This window comes from Ctenopharyngodon idella, chromosome 10 (genome assembly GCF_019924925.1).
Source record: "Ctenopharyngodon idella isolate HZGC_01 chromosome 10, HZGC01, whole genome shotgun sequence".
Classification (NCBI taxonomy): domain Eukaryota; kingdom Metazoa; phylum Chordata; class Actinopteri; order Cypriniformes; family Xenocyprididae; genus Ctenopharyngodon; species Ctenopharyngodon idella.
Window position 1 is genome coordinate 14069805 of NC_067229.1, and position 22020 is coordinate 14091824.

Here is a 22020-nt window from a genome sequence, read left to right on the forward strand (position 1 = left end):
TTAGCATGTAAAATGCTAACATAAGCTGACAGAGTGTTTGAATATTCTTTATTGGGCTGTTCGATTTAATGACTGTCAGATTATAGATCAGCTAGAGTCCTTCTATTAAGATAATGATTGATTACATTCTTAGCGATCATTGCGTTTGGGAGAGTTTTGCAGATGCCAGAATTACCCCTCACTATTTGTTTACATAAGATAGCTAATGCTAGTAAATAACCAGATTAAGGTCTTAAATTCATTGATGCGAGACCCATCTCATGGTGGAGGAACCCTATTAAATCAAGGTTTTTAGAAACGAGAGCAACATCACCTCAAACAAACAGCCATGCAAATCAGTCTGCAAATGTATAATGTGACAAAATGGAAAACAATGGAGTGCACTTTGCTTTATGCAAATAAGTGAGCCGCACAGCATTGTGGGTGATGAGTGATCGAGATAATGATCTGAATAGGGTGATTTCTCAGGCTGCGGAAGTGCAAATGAACTTGGTGTTTTTCAAACTCGTGATAAAACCCGTTATGGGAAATCATTTGAGAAGCAAAGCACTTGCGGAAGGAGAGAAAGGGGTCATGTAGATGAAAGTAAAGAGAGGTGGAGGGAATAAATGTGAGTGTCTGGTATTGAACAGCTTTTGCTATCCGATTTAGTATGAAATTCAAGAATAGCAAAAACTCTTTGTGGGATTTCTCCATAAAAGATTAATGAACACACTAAATAATAGCTATTTTTCCAAAGCCTATTGAATGCCTATCTAGAAAGCATCATAAATGAAGGCCAAAAACTAGGCAGCAAAATTATGCAACCTTCTAAAATACCTTCCTCTCTAAGGCAGAATGTATCCTTTACAGAGATGGGAATCCTATAATGCATTTAGACAAGCTCTTGGAAGGGAAAAAAAAAACAAACAAACATCCAAGATGGTGGAAAAGTGTCTCATAAACAGTTTAATCCAAAGTACTGCATTAGCTAGTATTTGTGTGTCCTTTGTGTTTATTTTGTTTGTTTGTATTTAATGCTGTTAGCTTAGCGACATGCTAACAACATTGCTGCTTATGAGAGTTTCAGATCAGTCACTTACAGTATGAGGTTCCATGTTCAGAGTATGCTGCATTTGAAGGACGCTCACTAGGTTTTGGAAGAAGATAAATATCTTAATATTTCTTAATATTTAAAGAGTTACTCTTCAGTAATTATAATTAGCTTATATTCAGAACATATGGGAGTCCCCTTAAAGATACCCTTACGGAACAAAAATATATGGAAATATACTGCAAAATATAATGCAATATATTACATAATACATTTCCATATATGGGAAACTTGCGCTTATATTTTTCAATATACTGCAATATATGCATTGACCATGTATGGCTATATATTGATAGATATAAAATATTTATAAATGAAGACAAAAATAGCATTACATTCATAAAGTTTTATCCTTTATTGTGTACATATTGCACATACTGTACATGTTCCCATATAAATGTGAATGTATTGTACACACATAAATACACACATTCATGGAATGAGTTACAATCAGTGGTTACAACAGATTTCTAGTTCCCAGCATGCTTTGCTTCTGACTGTTAAAGGAGCGTAAATGTTAAAATTATTATTTTGAAATTTAAAAGGTTTTCTGGTATGTGTGAGTTTTTTGGGGTTACCATTGTGCTGAAGAGTAGAGTCTGAGGTTAGGTTGATGATTGGCTGAACACCATTAAGACTATAATAACTTTATTTAAAAAGTAATGGCTGTGCACGCTATAGCACAGTGATAGTCTCTTTGGTAGAAACTTTAGTACATGCAGGTGTGCTTTTGTTAACTAACTTTAAAAAAATATGAAACATTTAAAATGTAAATAATTATAAGAAATGTGTTACATAATATATTTTACCACGTATGTGTTTATACTGCTTGAGTAAATATATCTGCAATATATTATGCATGCAGTACCATATCTGATCACATATACACTGTAAACCCGGATAAGTTGGGCTAACTCAAAAAATGTGAGGTAATCAGTTACATCAAATTTTTTGAGTTATTATGTTCCCAATTTTAATTAAGCAGAACTATCAAATGTTTGAGTTTGTAGTACTCATACATGTTAATTGCTCTTAACTTGAAGTACTGTGTTAGCTAACTCATACACTTTGATAGCAATTAACATAAAATATTTAGTTAATTAACTTTTTTATTTTGAGGTCTTCCAAATCAAATGAGTTATTTACTTCACTGTAAACCCTAATAAGAAAATACAGAAAATGCCAAAACATAATTTGCTAACGTGTTAACAATAACATGGTATAGCACTTACTGAATGAGTACAACAACTTAAAACATGTAACATACCTGCGCTCAATTCTAGCCGCATGCGCCACTTATCACCATGATGGTAACTCTCCAAAAACCCAGATTAACAGAAACTCTTCTAAATTAGCATAACAAAACATTAATCACTACTAAATCTCCCTTATCCATTAATTTTGCACAAAAAAACATTATATAACACTTAATTTTAACATTTACTCTCCCTTTCGAGTGCCTTGGGCAAAGCATGCTGGGAAATAGAAATCCCAGCCCAGTTTCAGTTAAACTTAAGTTAGTCTAAATTAAAAGAAATGAGTTCATACAACTCAAAACAATTAAACAGTTCAGTTTACTTGAAATATGTCAGTGCTGTGAACTCAAAAGAAAAAGAAAGTTCTAAATACTCATAACAGTTAATTTAACTGAACTAATTTGTTAAATTTAATTTTGTCCTACTCAAACCAATTAACCAATTATTTTGAGCATTAGGGTTTACAGTGTAAATCTATATATTATGAAGTATATTACTGAATATAAAATTACATACATTATGATATATAAGTAAATATATTATCACATATTTTTCAATATATGAAAAGCGGCAATTCCTTATGTATTATTCAATATATTGTAACATATTTACCCAATATATTTTTTTCTGAATATTTTCAAATATACTGTTAAATCATGTAATATATTAATCATTCATATATAGGGAAATATATTTTCTTTCCATAAGGGTATACAGTACAAGGTTGTGGTTGTGTGTGTCTGTCCGTACACGTGTGTGTATCTTACTTTGTTCATGTGTGGTCCTTAAACATAAATGTCCAAAGCAGCTGTCACAGCAGTTTATTAGCTGTTAATTGACAACATCTTGGCATGCAATCATAGCAGAGTAGCAAATCGCTGCTCACTTTGTGCTTGTACTTATTCTTTGTCCGTGCCCTTCCAGACACCAGAAAACCGCACAGTCATCAGGCCCTCCAAAGCTCTTATAATCCCCACTCTGCCCCTGTGAACCCAACATGCAACGTTTATCATGGGGATCAGTCTTTCTTCCTCTGGCATGTAGGACTCATCCTTGCCTGGAGGCCATTTTCTACTCCTTTTCAACATGTAGTTCCTCAGCTGAAAGTCCCAAGTTGTGACTACACTAAGAAAGTGAAAACTTTGCTGTCAGTTTGTCACATTGGACTGCTTTTTCCCTTATTTTCACAAGAGTTTAGATAGAATCACTGCATCTCGTGGTACTTCACTGAGCAGATGTCTGCAAGCTCCACCAACTTATCAGTCAAGTCATCAGTTCCTCTCAGCAGCTCACTGTAGGTTCCACATTAATGCATCGCCAGTGGCTGAGAAACTGTTTGTGGGATATGCCTGTTTGCTTTTTTCCTAAAGACACTGTCAACAAAAGATTACTCTTTATCCTTTCCAGTTTCTCAGCACCAGTCTGTTTTACCTGAATGACTATGTATGCTTGTCTTTTTTCCTGGACTCAGTAAACACTCTTTCACACTTCCACGTTCAAGGTTTGGGTGCAAACCAAAGACAGCAGGTGATCGTCTTACTCTCGAATTCATGTTATGACTGACATATGGCACCACAAAAGTGAGAATGGTATTTTCAGCTTTGCCAAATGTGGGAGGTATAAGATGCTGTAAAAGGTTGTGGGTGTGCAAATCCTGTCAGAGCGGAAAATACACTAAACTGTTTGATTCCAGATACCATAGAGGTCTGTTACCTGAAAAGCTGCTTCTGAATCCTACAGACATATTATTTGTATTAACGTTGCTAAAATAATGAATGTTGTTTCTCTCTTTTTCCAACCATATGTCTTGCTCATTCAATGTTGAATTAATCTATTTACGGAGATTTTTTACTAGGTGTTTACTTCAGTAGAACAACCAAAGATAATCTAGGATGGCAATGAGCAAGTCCTCATGTTGACCTTTTATTGATTTTTTTTCCACACCACTTCATGGTCAGGGCTTCCTATGAACACACAATATGCCATCTTAGCTGTGCTAAAAATGTTTGACTAGGTGTACAAGTCAGTAAAACACCTAAAGCAAATACCATGTTATTCTCCATCTATATATCCCAACAGGCAAGGGAGTGATACGACCCACGCTTAAACATGCTAGCCCACATGAAGACCGTAACCACGTCTTGAACATTGGGGGGGGGGACCTTTTTTTTTTTTAAATAAAGCATAATGAAAGAAAACAGTGAACGAAACTGTTGCTAATACAATGCTATATCAGATATGTACAATAACAATTGTAGAAAAAAAATAACATTACGATGTCCAGAAATCAATTTTGACGCGCCCGTGAAGCTGTGAAGACTGTGTGCACGAGCAAAAAGAGAACGTAAACCCTGCCTACTTTTTAATTTGATTGGCCATCTCAATCATTTTGACATTGATGACCGTTCTTAGATCGCTAAGGCAGACCAGACTAAAAATGTAACTTTTAAACCTTTTTGTCATCCCAACAACAAGCAGAGTGCTGTAATGAAGTGCAGCAGAGCAGTGCAAGAATTTCAAATATTGGGGGGGACAATTTGGCAATTTTTTAATTATTGGGGGGGACTTGTCCCCCTCAATGACTATGGTGGTTATGGCCCTGATGAAACCCACTGGCCGCATCTGAGGGGGCACGTAATGGAAATGACGCTTTTGACAATGCATGTCTCTTGGGTGAAGAACAGATAATCAAGTAAGTCTAGAGGAACAGAGTGAGAAAAAGAATAGATAGACACCTTGACACCAGTAGCTGCTGCAGGCTACATGATACCCGGCATGTAAACATCTCAAAGTCATCACACTGAAGGTCAAATGACAGCTATTTTGTTATATGATGAATGTACTTAACTCAAAAGCATCTACAAAGACCTTTCACGTCAAGTTTACGAATCGCTTCAATCAAATCTCCTCAAATCAAACGTCCTAAGAAGTGAAAAGTAGAGCTTTAGAGCTTTAATTCGGGATACACAAATCATTTTTGAGTAAACAAACCTTTAAATCATACCTCTCTGCTTGTAACTCATCTGTAAGGTGAAACTCAGTGGGGCATGACCCATCTTCAAAGACACAACGTGTGTTTTTGCACCTAAAGTCTCGGTGAAGTGATGGTAGTGCCTGCTCATGTCCTTTGATGAAACATCAATGGGGGGTGATTTATTTTCTAAAGATTGATGTTCAATCACAGCATGTTTGTTTAGAGTGATGCTGTCTTCTTTCCTGTGGCTATAGTCCGCTGAACACCTCATTGTGAGTCATCGCCGGCTACACCGCCTGCTCTTATTACTGCGATACTGTAATTAGGCACATATACAATCTCATTGGCATTGAGAAAATGCACTTACTTTGCTAGCATCAAGATTTGATGGGTCGTGGGCGTTTTTGACGACTAGCTGTTGGTAAAGTAATGCTTGGTCTTCTGAACATTTGCGCAAAGGGGTCAGACGTGGAGGCAGGTGAGTAGGAGACATAAAAGAAGTGGCTAGATAGGAAGGTTGTTTGCCTTCAAGTATGTATGCAGGTACGATCTGAAAATATAACAGTTATGAACTTTGCTAAGCATAAGCATTGCTAAGTATTTTTCTAAGTAGATGTTAGCCATAGCAGGACTACTGCATTCGTTCAATCCACTACCAACGCTACATGACTTTTGCGTGATCTTAAAGCAGCAAATTTTTTGATGACTTGCAGTGTTGATTGACTTTTTAGAAAAAAATTCTGTCAATAATTTTTGAGGCGCAATCTTGCGCTACCTAGTTTGTAATTTGGTGCCCCTACTGTTAGGCTTAGCTAACCAGCTCAAGATAGTTTTAGTTTTGTGATATATTTGGGATGTTTAAATCTATCAAAAAGTGATAAATAATGACATACAATGACAAATAATATAATACTTATGTTTTGTTGCATCGCCGATACGGATTCTAGTGGAAGCCCTCGAGTAACAAACTCATTAGGTAGTAAGTTCTGTTAGCGACCACCTATTTAGTTAATTCTGACTTGTAGTCTAACTTTGTAGTTACTGAAATATCGTTTGAACATACTTGGAAGTATGGACTTGTGCTTGGAAGGCTGTTTTGACTTCCTTTTGGGGGTATTAAAGCTTTAAAAGTCTAGTTCACTCAAACATAAATTCTGCAAGTTATGCTAGTACAAACTAATCCCTCACACACTATTTTTATGATGAATTCTAGTTATGTAAGATCTCTGTGGCCTTGGATATTCATAGCGTCCACATGAGAAAAAAAAAATGCATCTAATTATCTTGTTGAACCCTCAATAATCTTTCTTTCATCAAACTAAGTGGGATAATTGTCCTCGTGAGATAAAAATATTGAAATTTATCACATTGCTGCAAGGTATTTGCACAATAATTAGACTTGTTGAAACACAGGTATTTAACTGCACAGCAGTTTGTGTAAAAAAGTACGGTTGATTCTGCACAGGCGAAAAGAGAGAAAGATGGAGAGGTTGTTGTGACATAAACAGTCATATCGAAAGGAAAGAGCTTGCCCTCTGAGATTTTAACTTGATGTTTGGGTCTTTCCTCGAGGGGTTCTGAGATAGATAGAGGAACTGGACTGGGAAATTAAGAATAAACAGACAAGTGCGACAAGTGGGAGTGCAGAAAGAGAGTGAGAGAGGTCGACAAAATAACAGAAGGTAAATAACAAGTATGGGTGATTGCCACTGACAGCACTGAAGAGGTAAATATGAAGCCTTCTGCTAGTCAACACACTCACAAATCTGAGCATAGTTTGAGATATTAAGATCTCATCTGAAGCTCTACTGAAGAAATATTTGAGATTACAGGGGCCTTATTTTCAGGCGAAACAAACAAGAAGCATTAGGGTGTACTCACACTAGTCACGGTTGCCTTGAACCGAGCCCGAGCGCGATTGTCCCCCCTTCCCACTCCCCATATGGCCTGCACTCACATAGCACTTAACGTTCCAGGCCGGAGCACGCTTACGTCATATACGATGCAACTTTTTGAATGGAAGAAAACAGGAAGAAATGTACTTTCGCTAAGATAGTGCCTAATAGATTTGTCATTTATGCTGTGCAGCGATTTTCTCTTGCACGTATCAGAGGATTATTACAAAGGCAGCTGACGTTAATGGAGGAATTTGCAGCTTTACTCACAAAATACAATTCCTGTTCATCAATAAGGTGAGAAGCAGATCCGTTATAAACCCAAATACACTCAAATTAATTACATGAATTGATAAATGTACTATCAGAGTAGTAATAAAAATGTTTTCCATCGTAACGATGACAGTAGTGCACACAAAAGTAGTATCTGTTCCGTGCTCGGGGCACGGTTAGCGCTCACATTGCACCTCTTCCAAGCGGGCCAGGGCCGGCTAAACAAACCGTGCCCGGGCACGGAACGGAGCGATCACACTTGTCAAACGAACCGGGCTTTGGGGGTCAAGCGCGCTCGGGCACGGTTCAGAGTACACCTTTAGACTCCATTTGTTCTGCATTTAATCTTATTGCTGCCTAGGAGAAACAGTTGAGATATTAGAAAGAGATCTCATTTTTGCTTTGCTATCTACACCGATCAGGCATCACATTATAACCACCTTCCTAATATTATGTTGGTCCCACTTTTGCTGCCAAAACAGCCCTGATCCGTCAAGGCATAGACTCCACTAAATGTGCTGTGGTATCTGGCACCAAGATGTTAGCAGCAGGTCCTTTAAGTCCTGTAAGTTGCAATGTGGGGCCTCCATGGATCGGACTTGTTTGTTCAGCACATCCCATAGATGCTTGATTGGATTGAGATCTGGGAAATTTGGAGGCCGTCAACACCTCAAACTCGTTGTTGTGTCATGGTCTGCAACAATGCTTAGGTAGGTGGTACGTGTCAAAGTAACATCCACATGGGTGGCAGGACCCAACGTTTCCCAGCAGAACATTGCCCAAAGCATCACACTGCCTCCGCCGGTTTGCCTTCTTCCCATAGTGCATCCTGGTGCCATGTGTTCCCCAGGTAAGCGACACACACACACCCGGCCAACCACGTGATGTAAAAGAAAACGTGATTCATCAGACCAGGCCACCTTCTTCCATTGCTCCGTTGTCCAGTTCTGATGCTCACATGCCCACTGTTGGCGCTTTCGGTGGTGGATGTAACAGGTGCCGTGATGAAGAGATAATCAGTGTTATTCACTTCACCTGTCAGTGGTCATAATGTTATGCCTGATCGGTATATATCTATAGTGTATAGATATTGACAGGTGTTTATCCATGTAATAAGTCTACTTGGGTCTTATTTTCTAAACATTATCTTTTCATGCATTCCGACTGTCCGTGCTTTCTCTTTTTGATCTTGTTTGTCATTCAGATACTCACTTCCTGTCTGTCGTAGACTTATGTTTCCTCCTAAATCCCATCCATCGCTCCCTCTCCATGTGGTCATGGCTCTCTGCTTCGCATTGATTGCCAGCCACACTGGATCGAAACATCATTTTCATCTTTGCTCCAGCTCACTCACATCCACTTCCGTCCTGCCCTGCTTGTTTTCATCTGCTTTTGAATAATTACAACTGACCCCTGCCATATAGCACTATTCTCACACAAACACATCCTATCTGTCTATCTGTCTGTCTGTCTGTCTATCTATCTATGTGGAAATCAATGTGGAAAGCTCTGATAAATCCATTCGGTAAACTAAAATGTCAAAGAGGGAATTACTTCCGGAATAACACTCTTAAAAAACAAAAATAAAGAAACACAGCTCGTCCACATCCTGTTACATACTTCTTTGCATTTTATTTTACATCTTTCGTTCTCTGTTATCTGACTTTCTGATTTCCTTTCATATCTGTCTGCCTTATTCAAATGACATCATACATCATCTCCAATTTCTGTTCCCTGTCTTTCTCTCACTTTCCATCTAATAATAGTTTCCTCTTCATCTTTCTCTCTTTCTGTCTTCAGAAAGAGTCTGGATGGGTCGATGAAAGAAGATGTGATGTGAAGCGCGTATGTGTAAAGTTGGGTGGGTTTTCAACTGTGGTCATTTTTGGCTCAGATTATTATGCTTCCTTAAAACAATTTCACACTCTTTAGTTTGTTTATTGTCTTCTTACATGTCCATGTCCAACAGTGTATATTCCTACCACACCTCAAACTATGTATCGTGTTTGACAACGTTCTCTGGAAATGACATTGTAAACATTTTTGCAATAAAATGGTAAACTTCTTTGTCTCACTAAAATGTAAAATGGTACAGTCCATTTTTTCAGTTGGAGTGTTCTGCTTATTAGAGGCAGGCAGTATAGTGAATAGTGTAAATGCACTTCCATTTGTTGGTATGAATAGACTGGTTTCACCACTGAAAATTTAATCTGGCTCTTTCATTTTTTTTCATTTGTATATCTTACTGCTAGTGATCAAGTATTCATTCAGATGAAAGCATCTCTCATTCTCATCTGCCGTCTAAATTTCAAATCTTTTCATGTTTGCTGCCAGACTTGATTGTGTGTGCTTTTGTACTCTGGAAAAATCACGGCTTATATGTTGAAGATAAAACAGTTTTGACGGCCTTTTGCAGTTGACAAATCTTTAGGCCATAGAATGAAGTGTGTCTGTGTGTGCCTGATAACAGAATGGCATCACTTGAAATGTTGCATGCAATTTGTTTGTTGAATTGTCATCAAATTTTTCTTTTCTTTTTCTTTTCCCCCAATTTTCCCCAGTGGACATTCACAGAAGATTTGGGTGTTTTGAACGCAGGGACTTCCCTGGTTGGTCGTGAGGTTCTAAGTGTTCAAAGCTGTTACTGTGGCATAACTGACCTTTGGATGTGAAAAGTGGCAGCAGGGTCGTACTTAAGAAAGAAGCATCCAGAACCGTCCAAAATATCCTATACACAGAGGGGGAGTTCAAAATTCACCTTGAATGCTGATTTATAAGAGTGAAAAGGTAAGAATTTTTTTAAATACCACAAACTTCTTAACACTTTAAAGTGAATAGATGCTATTGCTCTTAAACACCAGAACTAATGATAATATGTGCAAAAGTTTGCTAAATCTCATGATTTTCGTGTTTCTGTGTGTAGCACCTGCTGCTCTGCATATCATTTTGCATGTAGTCTGAATGATGTGGAAGTTAATGATATTGGAAACTGTTATAAACAACTGTTTGTATATAAAGCACTGTTGCTCATTTCACATGCAAAGGCAGTGTTTCTTTAAAGAACAGCAGTCAAATACGAAGAGTTTAGCAGATTAGTGCTGGTTTTCCATCTTCTCCCTGGTCTTTATGTAAAATTTTGGTTAAAAAAAATTGCACTGACTGCACTTCAAGAAAAATAAATAAATAAATAAATAAAAAAAATGACATGAAAGTATAGTAAATTTCACCTATGAGTGGCTTAAGTACATATGAACCGTTTTGATCAGTAATTTCTAAGTATAGAAGGTCATTTTATTTTGGGTAATTAACATAATCTGCATTGTGTCACGCCTTTATAAAAACGTTATAAAAATCTTTTTTTTTTCCCAACTGGTTCTCGATTTCAAGCAGGAGTGGTTCTAGGATTTGATCTAGAATCTGTAGCAAGACACCATAGCCTAAATGCCTCTTTAAATCGGCACCACAATATTACTACATAGTAATTCATAGTAAATAGCCTACTGGTACTTAAATTGGTACTAAGTCAATACAGTTTTTTTAAAAATAATATAATGATGATACCAGTCTTTCTGCAGTACACTTCAAATCGGTACACAAATAGGCTACTGTTTGACTAACAGAAAAAAATTGAAAATGGTCATGTCATTATTATTAACAAGCATCACTATTAACTAGATAAAAAACAAAAATATGGACTCAGGGATAAACACTAAGAATTTTTTTAGATTAGATATTTATTTGCCCTTCCAAATCATTCACTGGCCTTGCCTAAATAAAAATAAATAAATAAATAAAGTTATTGCTTTGGTTGTTTTTGACGTATCCTTATACAATACCAACATTTTAGAAACCAGTGACTGGTTTAAAATCACTTGAATGTTTAAACTGACAAGGCTTAAAAACACGTGAAAACGATAAGCTTTCTTGAGGAAGCAGCATTAGCCCAATCATTCAGGTGATTATAGGTTTAGGGGGGCTGAGACGACAGATAGGGGGGCTAAAGCCCACCTAAAAATGGCCTAGAACCACCTCTGATTTCAGGCCCTACTGATAAACGCACACAGCTGTGCCAGCATAAAATATTTTTAGCCAGGATGTAATCGTCCCAGCCAAAGGTGCAATTTCCTTGGCTACGAGTATGTTGTATTGCCTCATCTCTCTCTATCTTTGTCATAAACTCTCTATTTGTCAGACAGTCAGGTGATAACATTTTGTCTGATGCTCAACACAAACAGAAACTCATACTCAGAAATCGCCAGACAGTCCCTGGTGTTCCTACTGTGATTTCTGTTCCGACTCTGTCCCGCTTTGGCTGGCAGACATTCTCTGTTGGACCTCCGTAACTGTACTTGAGTGTGTATGCGTGTTGGTGTTGAGTGTGTTTGGCACACTTTGGCGTGTAGTGTTACGATGAACCCGTTCTCCTTTAATAAAGAAAAATGTGTTAAACTTTTTTCAGCAATATAACGTCCAATAAAAAACATTCTGTCTCTTGTTCCAATGACAGCCTGCAGAATGGCAATAGAAACTTCAGTTAAACCAAGAGCAAAAATCTAATATACCTCATATATCCACATTTTATGTAATGTAGGGATTAACTTGCACTCTTGTGGTGGCAGTAATGGCTTGTAAGGCGGAGGTAAACATTTCACATGAGCGAGAACCCAAAATTAGTTCATTATCTGCTGTATGTTATAGTGCTTTTCCACATTTTTCTTGATTCACAGTGGTTCCAGAAGGCAGGATGTATTTGCTTGCTTGTCTTTAACTCCAGTTGTTTCAAGGGGTTTTCTTTTGTTTGTAGCTTATCCTGAAGGTTCAGAACCAAAGGGCCAGTCATTGTAGGGTAGCCGTCAATCAGTCCACAATTCAATAACTTTATTTGTACATGCAGAAAATATATTCACTCAGTCCCTAAGGCCAAGAGAGAAGGCGTGTAAAGAAAAGCATTCTGATCAGATTTTTATCCTATTCATAGACTATGATTCAAAGAGACTTGTGGTACACTTACTACAGGGACAGTAGAATAATAAGTGGGCAGAAAACGGAAAGATTGTTGGTTGTTTGCATCTCTGCAAGGGTCATTTTGTTATCGATCACATTGTGTCATGCGCCAAATTATGCCAAAGACACAATGGTGACCTGTCAGTTCACATTGCAGTGTATTCTATCCAAGAAACGCTGCAAGAAACTGTCTGATTAACATGTAAAACTACCAACCTCAATTTGGTTTGTTTTCATGTGATTTGATGTCAATAAACCTGCGGAACTTTGGCAAAATCCAGTGTTCTTCCTCAGAAAGACTAGTTGTATCAACCTGGGGCGTGTTTCCCAAAAGCATCGTTAGCCAACTAAAATCGCAAATTCGCGTAGTTTCTTGTTTTTATGACGTGGACTTAATAAATCGTTATCTTGAGCAACATAAGCAAGCTGAAATTAAGTACAATGCATATCTTTTATTTCGAATATATACAAATGTCATTTACATATTTTAGTTTGTCAAGAGATTTTAAGCAACGATTTTGAAAAGTGCGCATGTGCGTACATGCTCTGATACGTAAGAACAAGCCTATGATTGAATCTGGAAATAAAGCAAAATAACTGAGAAGAATGAGAATTTGTCCACAGATGCCATGTCTGTAATTTATAGCAAAAAATCTAGCATTAAATCGATCTCAAACGAATTCATTTAAATACACACCCCTGGTAGGTTGTAAACATGACTTGGTTTCAAGGCTGATTGATAAAAAAACCTGTGTGCCCTTAAACGGTTAGTTCACCCAAAAATGAAATTTCTGTCATTAAGTACTCACCCTCACGTCGTTCAAAACCTGTAAGACCTTCAGTCATCTTCAGAACACAAATTAAGATAGGAGGTTTTTCCGAGAGGTTTTTTTATCCCCCATAGAAAACAGCGAAATTACCACATTCAAGGTCCAGAAAAGTAGTAAAGACATTGTTAAAATAGTCAACGTGATTACAGTGGTTCAACCTGAATGTTATGATGCAACAAGAACACTTTTTGTGCGCAAAAACTTTTACCACATTCAAGGTCCTGAAAAGTAGTAAAGACATCGTTAAAATAGTCAACGTGACTACAGTGGTTCAACCTTAATGTTATGATGCGACGAGAACACTTTTTGTGCGCAAAAACAAAAGTAACGACTTTATTCAACCATTTTTTTCTGTACCCTGTCATTCTCCTGCGCTGTTTATGTTGTAGAGACAGTGCAGCGCTTCTGTGTTCTACGCCAGAACACCGCCTTATTATTGGCCCATGCTGTTCACGTGAGCACCACGACGCATACGTGTGATGCTGACGTAGGCAATGCCGGCCAATACTGAGTTGGCGTTCTGACGTAGTTTTGGGGGGAACTACCCCTTTAATCCAGAAAGTTGCAGAAATTCAATCAAATCAGATAAGTCCATTCCAGTTTTGTCTGTAGTATGCATATTCTGTCAGTGTCCCACTTGAAGCTGAGACTAACTGCTAGGCTACACCATCCCATTTTCCTTTGCATGGTAGACTATTTTAAGAACCCCTATCTCCAGGGTAGCATCTTAAAGAACCGAGCAAGGTCTAGCGGGTAAAGGTTTGGGGCTGTACACTCAACTGTGATGACCTGCTGACTGAGGCTCCTAGAGATTTTATCCATTAGCTCTTTTGGAAGGTACTATAACTTGTGAGTGAACAAGCATCTCCTCTTCACTGTGTATCATCTCCATCTCTTATCGTACACCAGTGCTCCTGTCAAATCTACTTGTCAGCACCCTAGATTGCCTTGGCGACATGTTGCCTCTTGTGCAATGAGGTGCTACTGAGTGTGTGTTGCTGCATAAGAGAGGCTGCTTGGAAACTTGAGCATTTGTGTGTGGCTCTGATGGGAACAGCCGATACATGCTACTTTCATTTTTCGGCAGCTACACTGAAGATAAGGGGCTTTCGGACAGACTGTTTGGGACTTTGTGTGTGTGCTGGGTTATCGAAGATAAATTTGGGCTTGTGTAGTATTGTGTTAGCAGCCAGTTCCTTACCTCTCTCTCTACTTATATCCTGACTTCTAAGGCTCAGCGGGGCATTTGTTACCTCAACTTCTAACTGAGACTTCGCCTTGGAGCGATAAAGACTTATTTGACTATCACGTTGAAGAAACTCATGGTGAAACTCATTTGAGACTCCTTGTTAATGAGAGCAGCAGGTCACTGTGCTTGTTTTGCTGTTTGCTCATTTGTTTGTTGCGCAAGAAAAAGAGCCAAGCCTGACAGAGTGGAACCCTGCCAGTCCCGGTGGAAGGTTTCCATTGACTGCTCAATCATTGGCTAAGACACCTGTCTGGGGACCAATGAGAGGGAGTTACCGGGCAGAGCTCCACCCAGGGCCCTCAGGATTCCATGCTAAGCTCTTCCATCTCTCTCTCTAGTCGATGGTTAGCCAGCACTAGTTGCCAGGTATTACTTTCCCTCTCCAAATTCAGCAGCAGCCCAGTCAGGCATGTAGGCAACCCCTTTGTATGCCAACCTCTCTCTTGAATAAATATCCATCTTACATTGCCCCCCCTTCAACCTTGCCTCTCCAGCCAAATACCCGCACTTCCACATAGTGCGCTGCTTTAGTGGGGTCTTCACCTTGTTGTACAACACCATAGTTGCTATTGCATCTCGTTGTTGGTGTATGAGGGAAAAGGCTGGTGCCAGATCAGTGTAAATTGGCATCCTCTATTGGTTTCCAGGGATGGGGAAATCTTCTCTGGCTTCTCCACCCCAGTGGCTCATCTGCATTAGCGTCGTGCTAATCTTATTAGCTTCTTGTTATTGAATCCTGCAGGATTTTTTCCTGCTGCTACGTGATGCTGCATATTATACAGTCCTCCCTCCACTGAGCCGCAGGATAGAGAGAGGGTGAGAAAGGATGAGGAAACAGGGAATGAGACGGGAAGCAGAAAGGATGGAAAATTTGACTGGCCCTCCACTTAAGTTCAGATTCAATGTGATATATCCTTACCTGTCATTTGCTTGAGCAAACCGCTCACTGTGTGAACGTTTGTGTGTTTCCTGGCTCAATGTTGCATGTCTTCTATTTTTTCCTTGCTTCAATTGAAGGTTTTCCTAAATCATTTCTTTCTCAGGGGAAACCCATCACTCTCTTTCTGCCTCTCTCTCATCCAAACAGAGTAAGCCAGTGGCTCCCAACCTTTTTCCTCATATGTTTAACAGTCTTAACATTAAAAGGAGCACTTTTTATTCGCAATTTTATTTAATAGAAACACAACTAGTGTAGATATGAGAAAGATGCGCTTTTGAATCCGCAGTAAATGCATTTGAATTACACAACATTACCTTGCATCCAGTTTGGTTGTTGTTAACCAGCTATTTCATCTTTACTGGGAACCCTGTTTTATTTTTCTCAGACAGGAGAGACATCCCTGTGTTTGTAGAATGGATTATTTGATTGCGGAAATGAGAACTGGAAACCTCCAGGTTGCGAAACCCTGGACTAGACTATACTGTAGCTTTAAATGGTCTCAAACTTTAAGACTTCCTTTTCTACTTGTCTCTCTTTTGCTTTTCTATCTTTCTTTGCCTCTGCTAATTGCTGCAAATTAAATTTGTCTCACTTGAACATTTTCATAGAGGTATTGTATTCAGAAGTCTGTTCTGTAGACAAAGACCATCTGAATTTCCAGGCTGGTTTATGATGGGTAATACTGGTTTGCCAAAGTAAAACGCCAGATACTAGTGAGGCTATGAAAATAGCACAATCTTGTAAACAGGCAATGCAGGAGATGATTAAAAATCAATCCAGTTCATTCGTGGCAACTAGAGTAGAATGCATCTCAGACATCTGTGGCTTACACGTGACTGTTGTCCTGCTGTGCTCAGTAATTCTTCTTGGTTGGAGCGAATCAACTCAAAGTGATTAATGACCAGATGAGTCTGAGCTGAAGATGCCACTCGACCTCTTGAATTCTGCTTGACTTTGTAAACAGTCGCTATAAATTACTGCTGTTCTTTTGATGTCCACAAGCAGAGACAAATTACCCAGTACTCTGATCGCTGCACTGTCACTTTTATCCAAGGGGAATTGCAGAATTGAAGAGGGATGTGGGGTCAGTTGCTCCTCTACTCAATTGTGAGATTGTTTGTAATTGCATAAACTGGTCCCAGAACAGCTTGTTAGTTATATTTTGTACTCAACAAATTTAGTTTTAATCAAAACACTGAAGTGTAGACAGAAGAGAAAGATTTTCAACTAATTAAATTTTCAACTAATTAAAACATTACTTCAGAAGTCATGGAATATATCCATATATATCGACTACTTTTTTGGTTTTGGTTCTTTTTTTTTTTTTTTTTAGCTCGGCAGCACATCACCATTGACTTTCATTGCATAGAAGCAATGAAAACTATGCGCCTATAGACTGAACATGTAATACGTACAACGTTTTCACAAATTTGCGTTTTTGTAGTTTACACGGAGACGATAAAGGTATAGTTTTCATAAACTTGCAAAAAGTTTTTCAAAAGTTTATGTTTTCAGGCCCCCAAAACAGTTGTGTAAATGAACGGCCAAATGCATAAAAGGATTTCTGTTTTTAGTTGAAAACGGTGTTGTGTATAGTTTTTTTTTTTTTTTGTATTTTATGGTTGCCAAATTTAATTTGTTAAATGGTGTCATTTAAAAAGGTGTTTTTTTTGTTTTGTTTTTTTTCAGTTTAGTTAAGTTTTTGTTAGTTTCCACTGTATCATAGTTTGTTTTCTAGTTTCAATTTATAGTGTTTTTTTATACAGTATATATAAATTTTTTTGCTTCCAAAGTTCATGTGGTAACTTTTTAATTATTATTATTATTTACGGCCTTCAGTTTTTCAGCACAGTCTACTGTTATTGCTATTTAGGCATTTTGTAAAGGTTTTGAGTTTTATAATATAAATATATAATATTAATATTTGCCCTGTTATATTTAATTTAGTTTTGAAGTCATGAAAATGTATTTTAGTTTAGTTTAAGTTTTCCCCAGTTGTATTTTTATTTCAGATAATGAAAATGTTCTCATTTAATCTTCTTTAAGGATAAAAGTGCTGCTTTTAATGACTTAATGATTAAATATTGGTGAACTAACACTTTACCGTCATTTACACAAGTAGGACCTGACATAATCATTCAATAACAGGCCAGTCATTGGATTTTTGGGTTTTAGTTGTTATTCTCGGAATGTGTAAATCACGTTGTGATGGAGGAATCGTGTCATCGTGGACTCTGCATGACTGTATTAGTATCACTCTATAATTGGCTTTCTCTCGCTTCTGATAGTCACGACTGGCGCACTCACAAGTGTGACTGGCACCCCCCGCAAAGTCCTGGTCATATTTTTCTCAGTATGTGTTTGTTTCTGTTTTTTCCTGTGACTAAGAAAGCCAGTGAACATAAAACCGAAAAGATGTGATACTCACAAAAACAGGCAAAATAAAGAGGACAGAACAGGAGGAGATAATGATCACAATGGTGCCACATCAAAACCGTAATGAGACAGACGGCGCCGCACGTTTCTGACTGGCTGCATGCAATAATGCAGCTGTGGAACAAGCGCGTTTTTTTCTGCTGCGGGGGGTTAAGGGGGCTATTTTCAGGCCAGTTTGTTCAGTCAGTGGGTGGGCCTGGTTTTGACAACACTGATTTTGTTCTCATTGGCTGTCTGGTCTCACTGCTGGAATTACAAAAGGGAGCAAAATGAGAGAAGGCATGTGAAAGAAATATTACAGGAGTGAATGGGAGCAAACGGATTGGGGAGTAAAAGAATGAGTCAGGGGGATGAAAGGTAGTTGAATGGAAGAGGAAATGAGAGGAGGAAAGGAATGATAAAGAGCGAGAGGGCAGGTGATTAAAATGAAAGGATGGAGGTGAGGGGAAAGGAACATGGACTGGGGCCATAAAAGCAGGTGAATTTGGAGGAAATAGCCAGAGAGAGAGAGAGAGAGAGAGAGAGAGAGAGAAAACAAATAGACTAGGGCAGGAAATAAGCTGCGAGGTGTGTGTAGGTTTTGCAAACTTTATGGGACACCACATTCCTTATTTTTGTAATTTTTATTTATTTATTTACAAATATCATCGTAATAATGTGAATTAATTACAATGAATTGCATCCATTATATTCATAATATTTAAATCAATATTTATATCGCAAAACAACATAGATAAATGTTGTTGAAGTTTACTACTACTACTACTACTATTATGCAGTCTAAATAGTCAATAACAACAATAATAATAATTCATTTTTGTTATAAAACAACTAAATTATAATAATAGTAACTGTTATTATTGTTCTTAAAACAGCTACTATTAACAACTATTACTATTATTCAGAGTTTTTTTGTGATCTAAATGATCAATAATAAACAAACGATAATGATGATGCTAATAATAATAATAATCATAATAATCATTGTTATTTTTCTTAAAAACAACGTACTATTAACAACTATTATTATTATTATTCAAAGTTTTTTTGTGATCGAAATAATCAATAATAAACACGATGACGATGCTAATAATAATAATCATTGTTATTATTGTTTCTTAAAACAACTACTATTAACAATTATTATTATTATTATTATTCAAAGTTTTTTTTTTGTGTGATCTAAATGGTCCATAATAAACAAACAATGATGATGATAATAATAATAATAATAATAATAATTGTTATTATTGTTCTTAAGAACAACTACTATTAACAACTATTATTATTATTATCATTATTTAAAGTTTTATGTGATGTAACTGGTCAATAATAATAATAATAATAATAATAGCTGTTAATAGTATTTGTTTTTAAGAAAAATAATGACGACGTAATATTAATAGTTTTGTTGTAGGTTATAAAAATCAAGCAAAATAAATAAAATATTAGATTCTACATGAATTTAAATATATAATTTAATAAAATTTAATGCAATGTAATTATATTTAAACAATTTTATTTTGAATTGTATTTAATTATGTAAAAAATAAAATAAATATTTACCTTTAGTTAAAATTTTTTAAAATAATTAAATTATTGTACCTGTTATATCAAATACATGTGGATTTATTACTATATATAAACTGCTTTATAAATTTACCAACTTCTACCTGTTGTATCACATACAGCTTGTGATGGTATGTAAACTCTCAACACTATTAAAAAAAAAAGGTTCTTTATTGGTATTGATGGTTCCAGCTTCAACATACATAGAATCTTTCCATTGCGCAAAAGGTTCTTTATAGTGGGAAAAAGGTCATCTTCAGATTATTAAAATATTTTTCACACTCAGAAAAAATGGTTCTGTACTTTGGGGATACAAAAATGGTTCTTCTATGGCATCAATCGAAAACCCCTTTTAGAATCTTTATTTTGAGGAGAGAAGTGTGAAACGTGAGCTTGATCTGAGAGAAAGGTCATCACGGAGCTTCTGGCGATTGCAATTAGTTGTAATAGTTTAAGAATCATTACATGTTCACCAAAATATAAAAACAAACATGATAACTTTTGCAACCAGATTGTAGCTTGCCATAACTTGTTAGCATAACATCTGAGCCCTTGGCTAGTAATAGAAATGTTTTTCTCTCACTTACACTTTGAAAGTTAGAAGCACTAGATCTTACGGGATCTGATGATCAAAAGATTTTGTCTGAAATGTGAGAATTTCTGATACTCATCTTCTCACATAATGATTATATTTCAGAATATAATTATTGTGACTTCTACAAGATCAGAGAGCAAACGAGCGTGTGACTGAACAGATATTGCGTGCATTTGATTATTAACAGTTGGTGTTGGGTGGCCGCCCACTCTCGATTATATGTACAGTATGTTTCTTCCGTCTTTCATCAGTTGGTCATTTCTGGGCGGTGAGATTGCACACTGATTTCACATCATTAGTTCCCCACGGCCCTAACCCCCTCTCTCCCCTTAACTTCTCATCTACTGTGAAGAAAAATATTTTTTTCTCCTCCTCAAGCCTGGGGTGAAGACATGACATCAAATCCTGAGTATCTACAGTAACTGAATTTTAAAAGCGTTTTGATGCTCGAAGAAAAAGTATTATTTGATTTTTGCAGTTATGCCAAATAAATTATTTTTGTGCAGAATTGTTTTTTCCCTGCATCACAAAGTTCAATAGCTTTATATTTATGTTTTATTCATGAGAATTTTGACTTTTTACTTGTAATGAAGTACAGAGGATTAGAAGCAAAGGTAAGGTCTTATACAATGTTTTTGGACATTTTTTTTTGTGTCGAGATGCTGAGAAAAGCACACAGTGTAACATTTCATGTTTCTCTGAATTTTTGCATTTTTCCATCTTTCCATGTTGTCATGTGTAAATAATGTAAGTCCTCTGAGTAAATAATGTAAAATCTCTATGCTGTTTTCATTAGATTTGTGCTGAAAGGAGTGTTGACCATTTGTGCATTGTGAAATACACCCATCACCCCTCTGGCCAAGCCGTCAATAACGCTGAGCCTGTTTGCTTCTTAACCAGAGGGAGCGATCGTTACGCTGAATAATTAGCATGCGTATCCACCTCTCTCCTCACTCCACAGGGAGGAGAAGAAAAGGTGAAAGGTAGGGAGAGAGACGTTAATTGATATACGTTCCACTCTCTTACAACTTACTTTTATAGGTTATCGTGGAATAAGCGGCTAATTTAACATTCACAACGAGGGAGGAGTGATTCAACCAACCAATTAAAGGCTTTTCAAATGAATAGAGACCTCGGATAGGAGGATATGGCATATGGACCTGGTCTTGAAGCATCTTGTCTTGAGTGAAAAGCTCCCAGAGGAGGCATTTTATGAAAAAGGTCACACATAATAGGCTGTGTCGTGAGAACCGAGTGCGTGTATGTGTGTATCTTACCATTTAAGTGTGTATGTGAGTACCTCTGTTATAAAGTGTGATGGTAGATGATCTTTTGCACCCAGAAGGAAACGTCTCTTGTTGTCACCCTCACTCAGTAATGGACACCAGTGGGATCGGCAGACATGAACAGACAGGCAAAAAAAGGCTAAGTTTAAAGGACATTTTTGTCAATCCATTGATGCTCAATGTCTAAGATGAAGTGATGCTCAGCTAAAACAAAAAAATAATTTTTTGATGGAGATAAAGAATATAGTTAGGCAATATCCTTGGTAATTACAACCTGGCTCCAGGGCAGTACACATGGGCCTGGTCCTCCAAAAGCTATCCCACTGTGCTCTTCTTCTTCCCTTCTTTATTAATGTGGATGTATGGGCAGGGAGCCAGAGGAATGGGGTATTTCAGGAAAGTCAATGAGGTTCTAAATGCTTTGATTTCCCTTTTGGGAACGAGACATAAATGCTTAGCCGTGTCCAGTGTGGGTGAAACTACTTTGAAACTAGCTTTTCAAGCTGTAAGTTACTCATTAAGCTACAGCCAAGTTGGCCTTTTAAAAATATTTAGCTACATTAGCTACACTATGCTATGCTATGCTGCAACTCAGTTTATGGTAGCTTACTAAAAACTAC

General features: G+C 37.3%; 1 protein-coding gene across 1 annotated transcript in view; it reads left to right on the forward strand.

The window, feature by feature from the left end:
• Positions 1–22020, forward strand: part of elfn2a (extracellular leucine-rich repeat and fibronectin type III domain containing 2a) — a 125106-nt gene that overhangs the window by 42154 nt on the left and 60932 nt on the right. The window contains exon 2 of the mRNA XM_051911082.1: positions 10053–10278. The gene's annotated coding sequence lies outside the window, so the exon portion shown is untranslated. The remainder of the gene's footprint in view (positions 1–10052; positions 10279–22020) is intronic.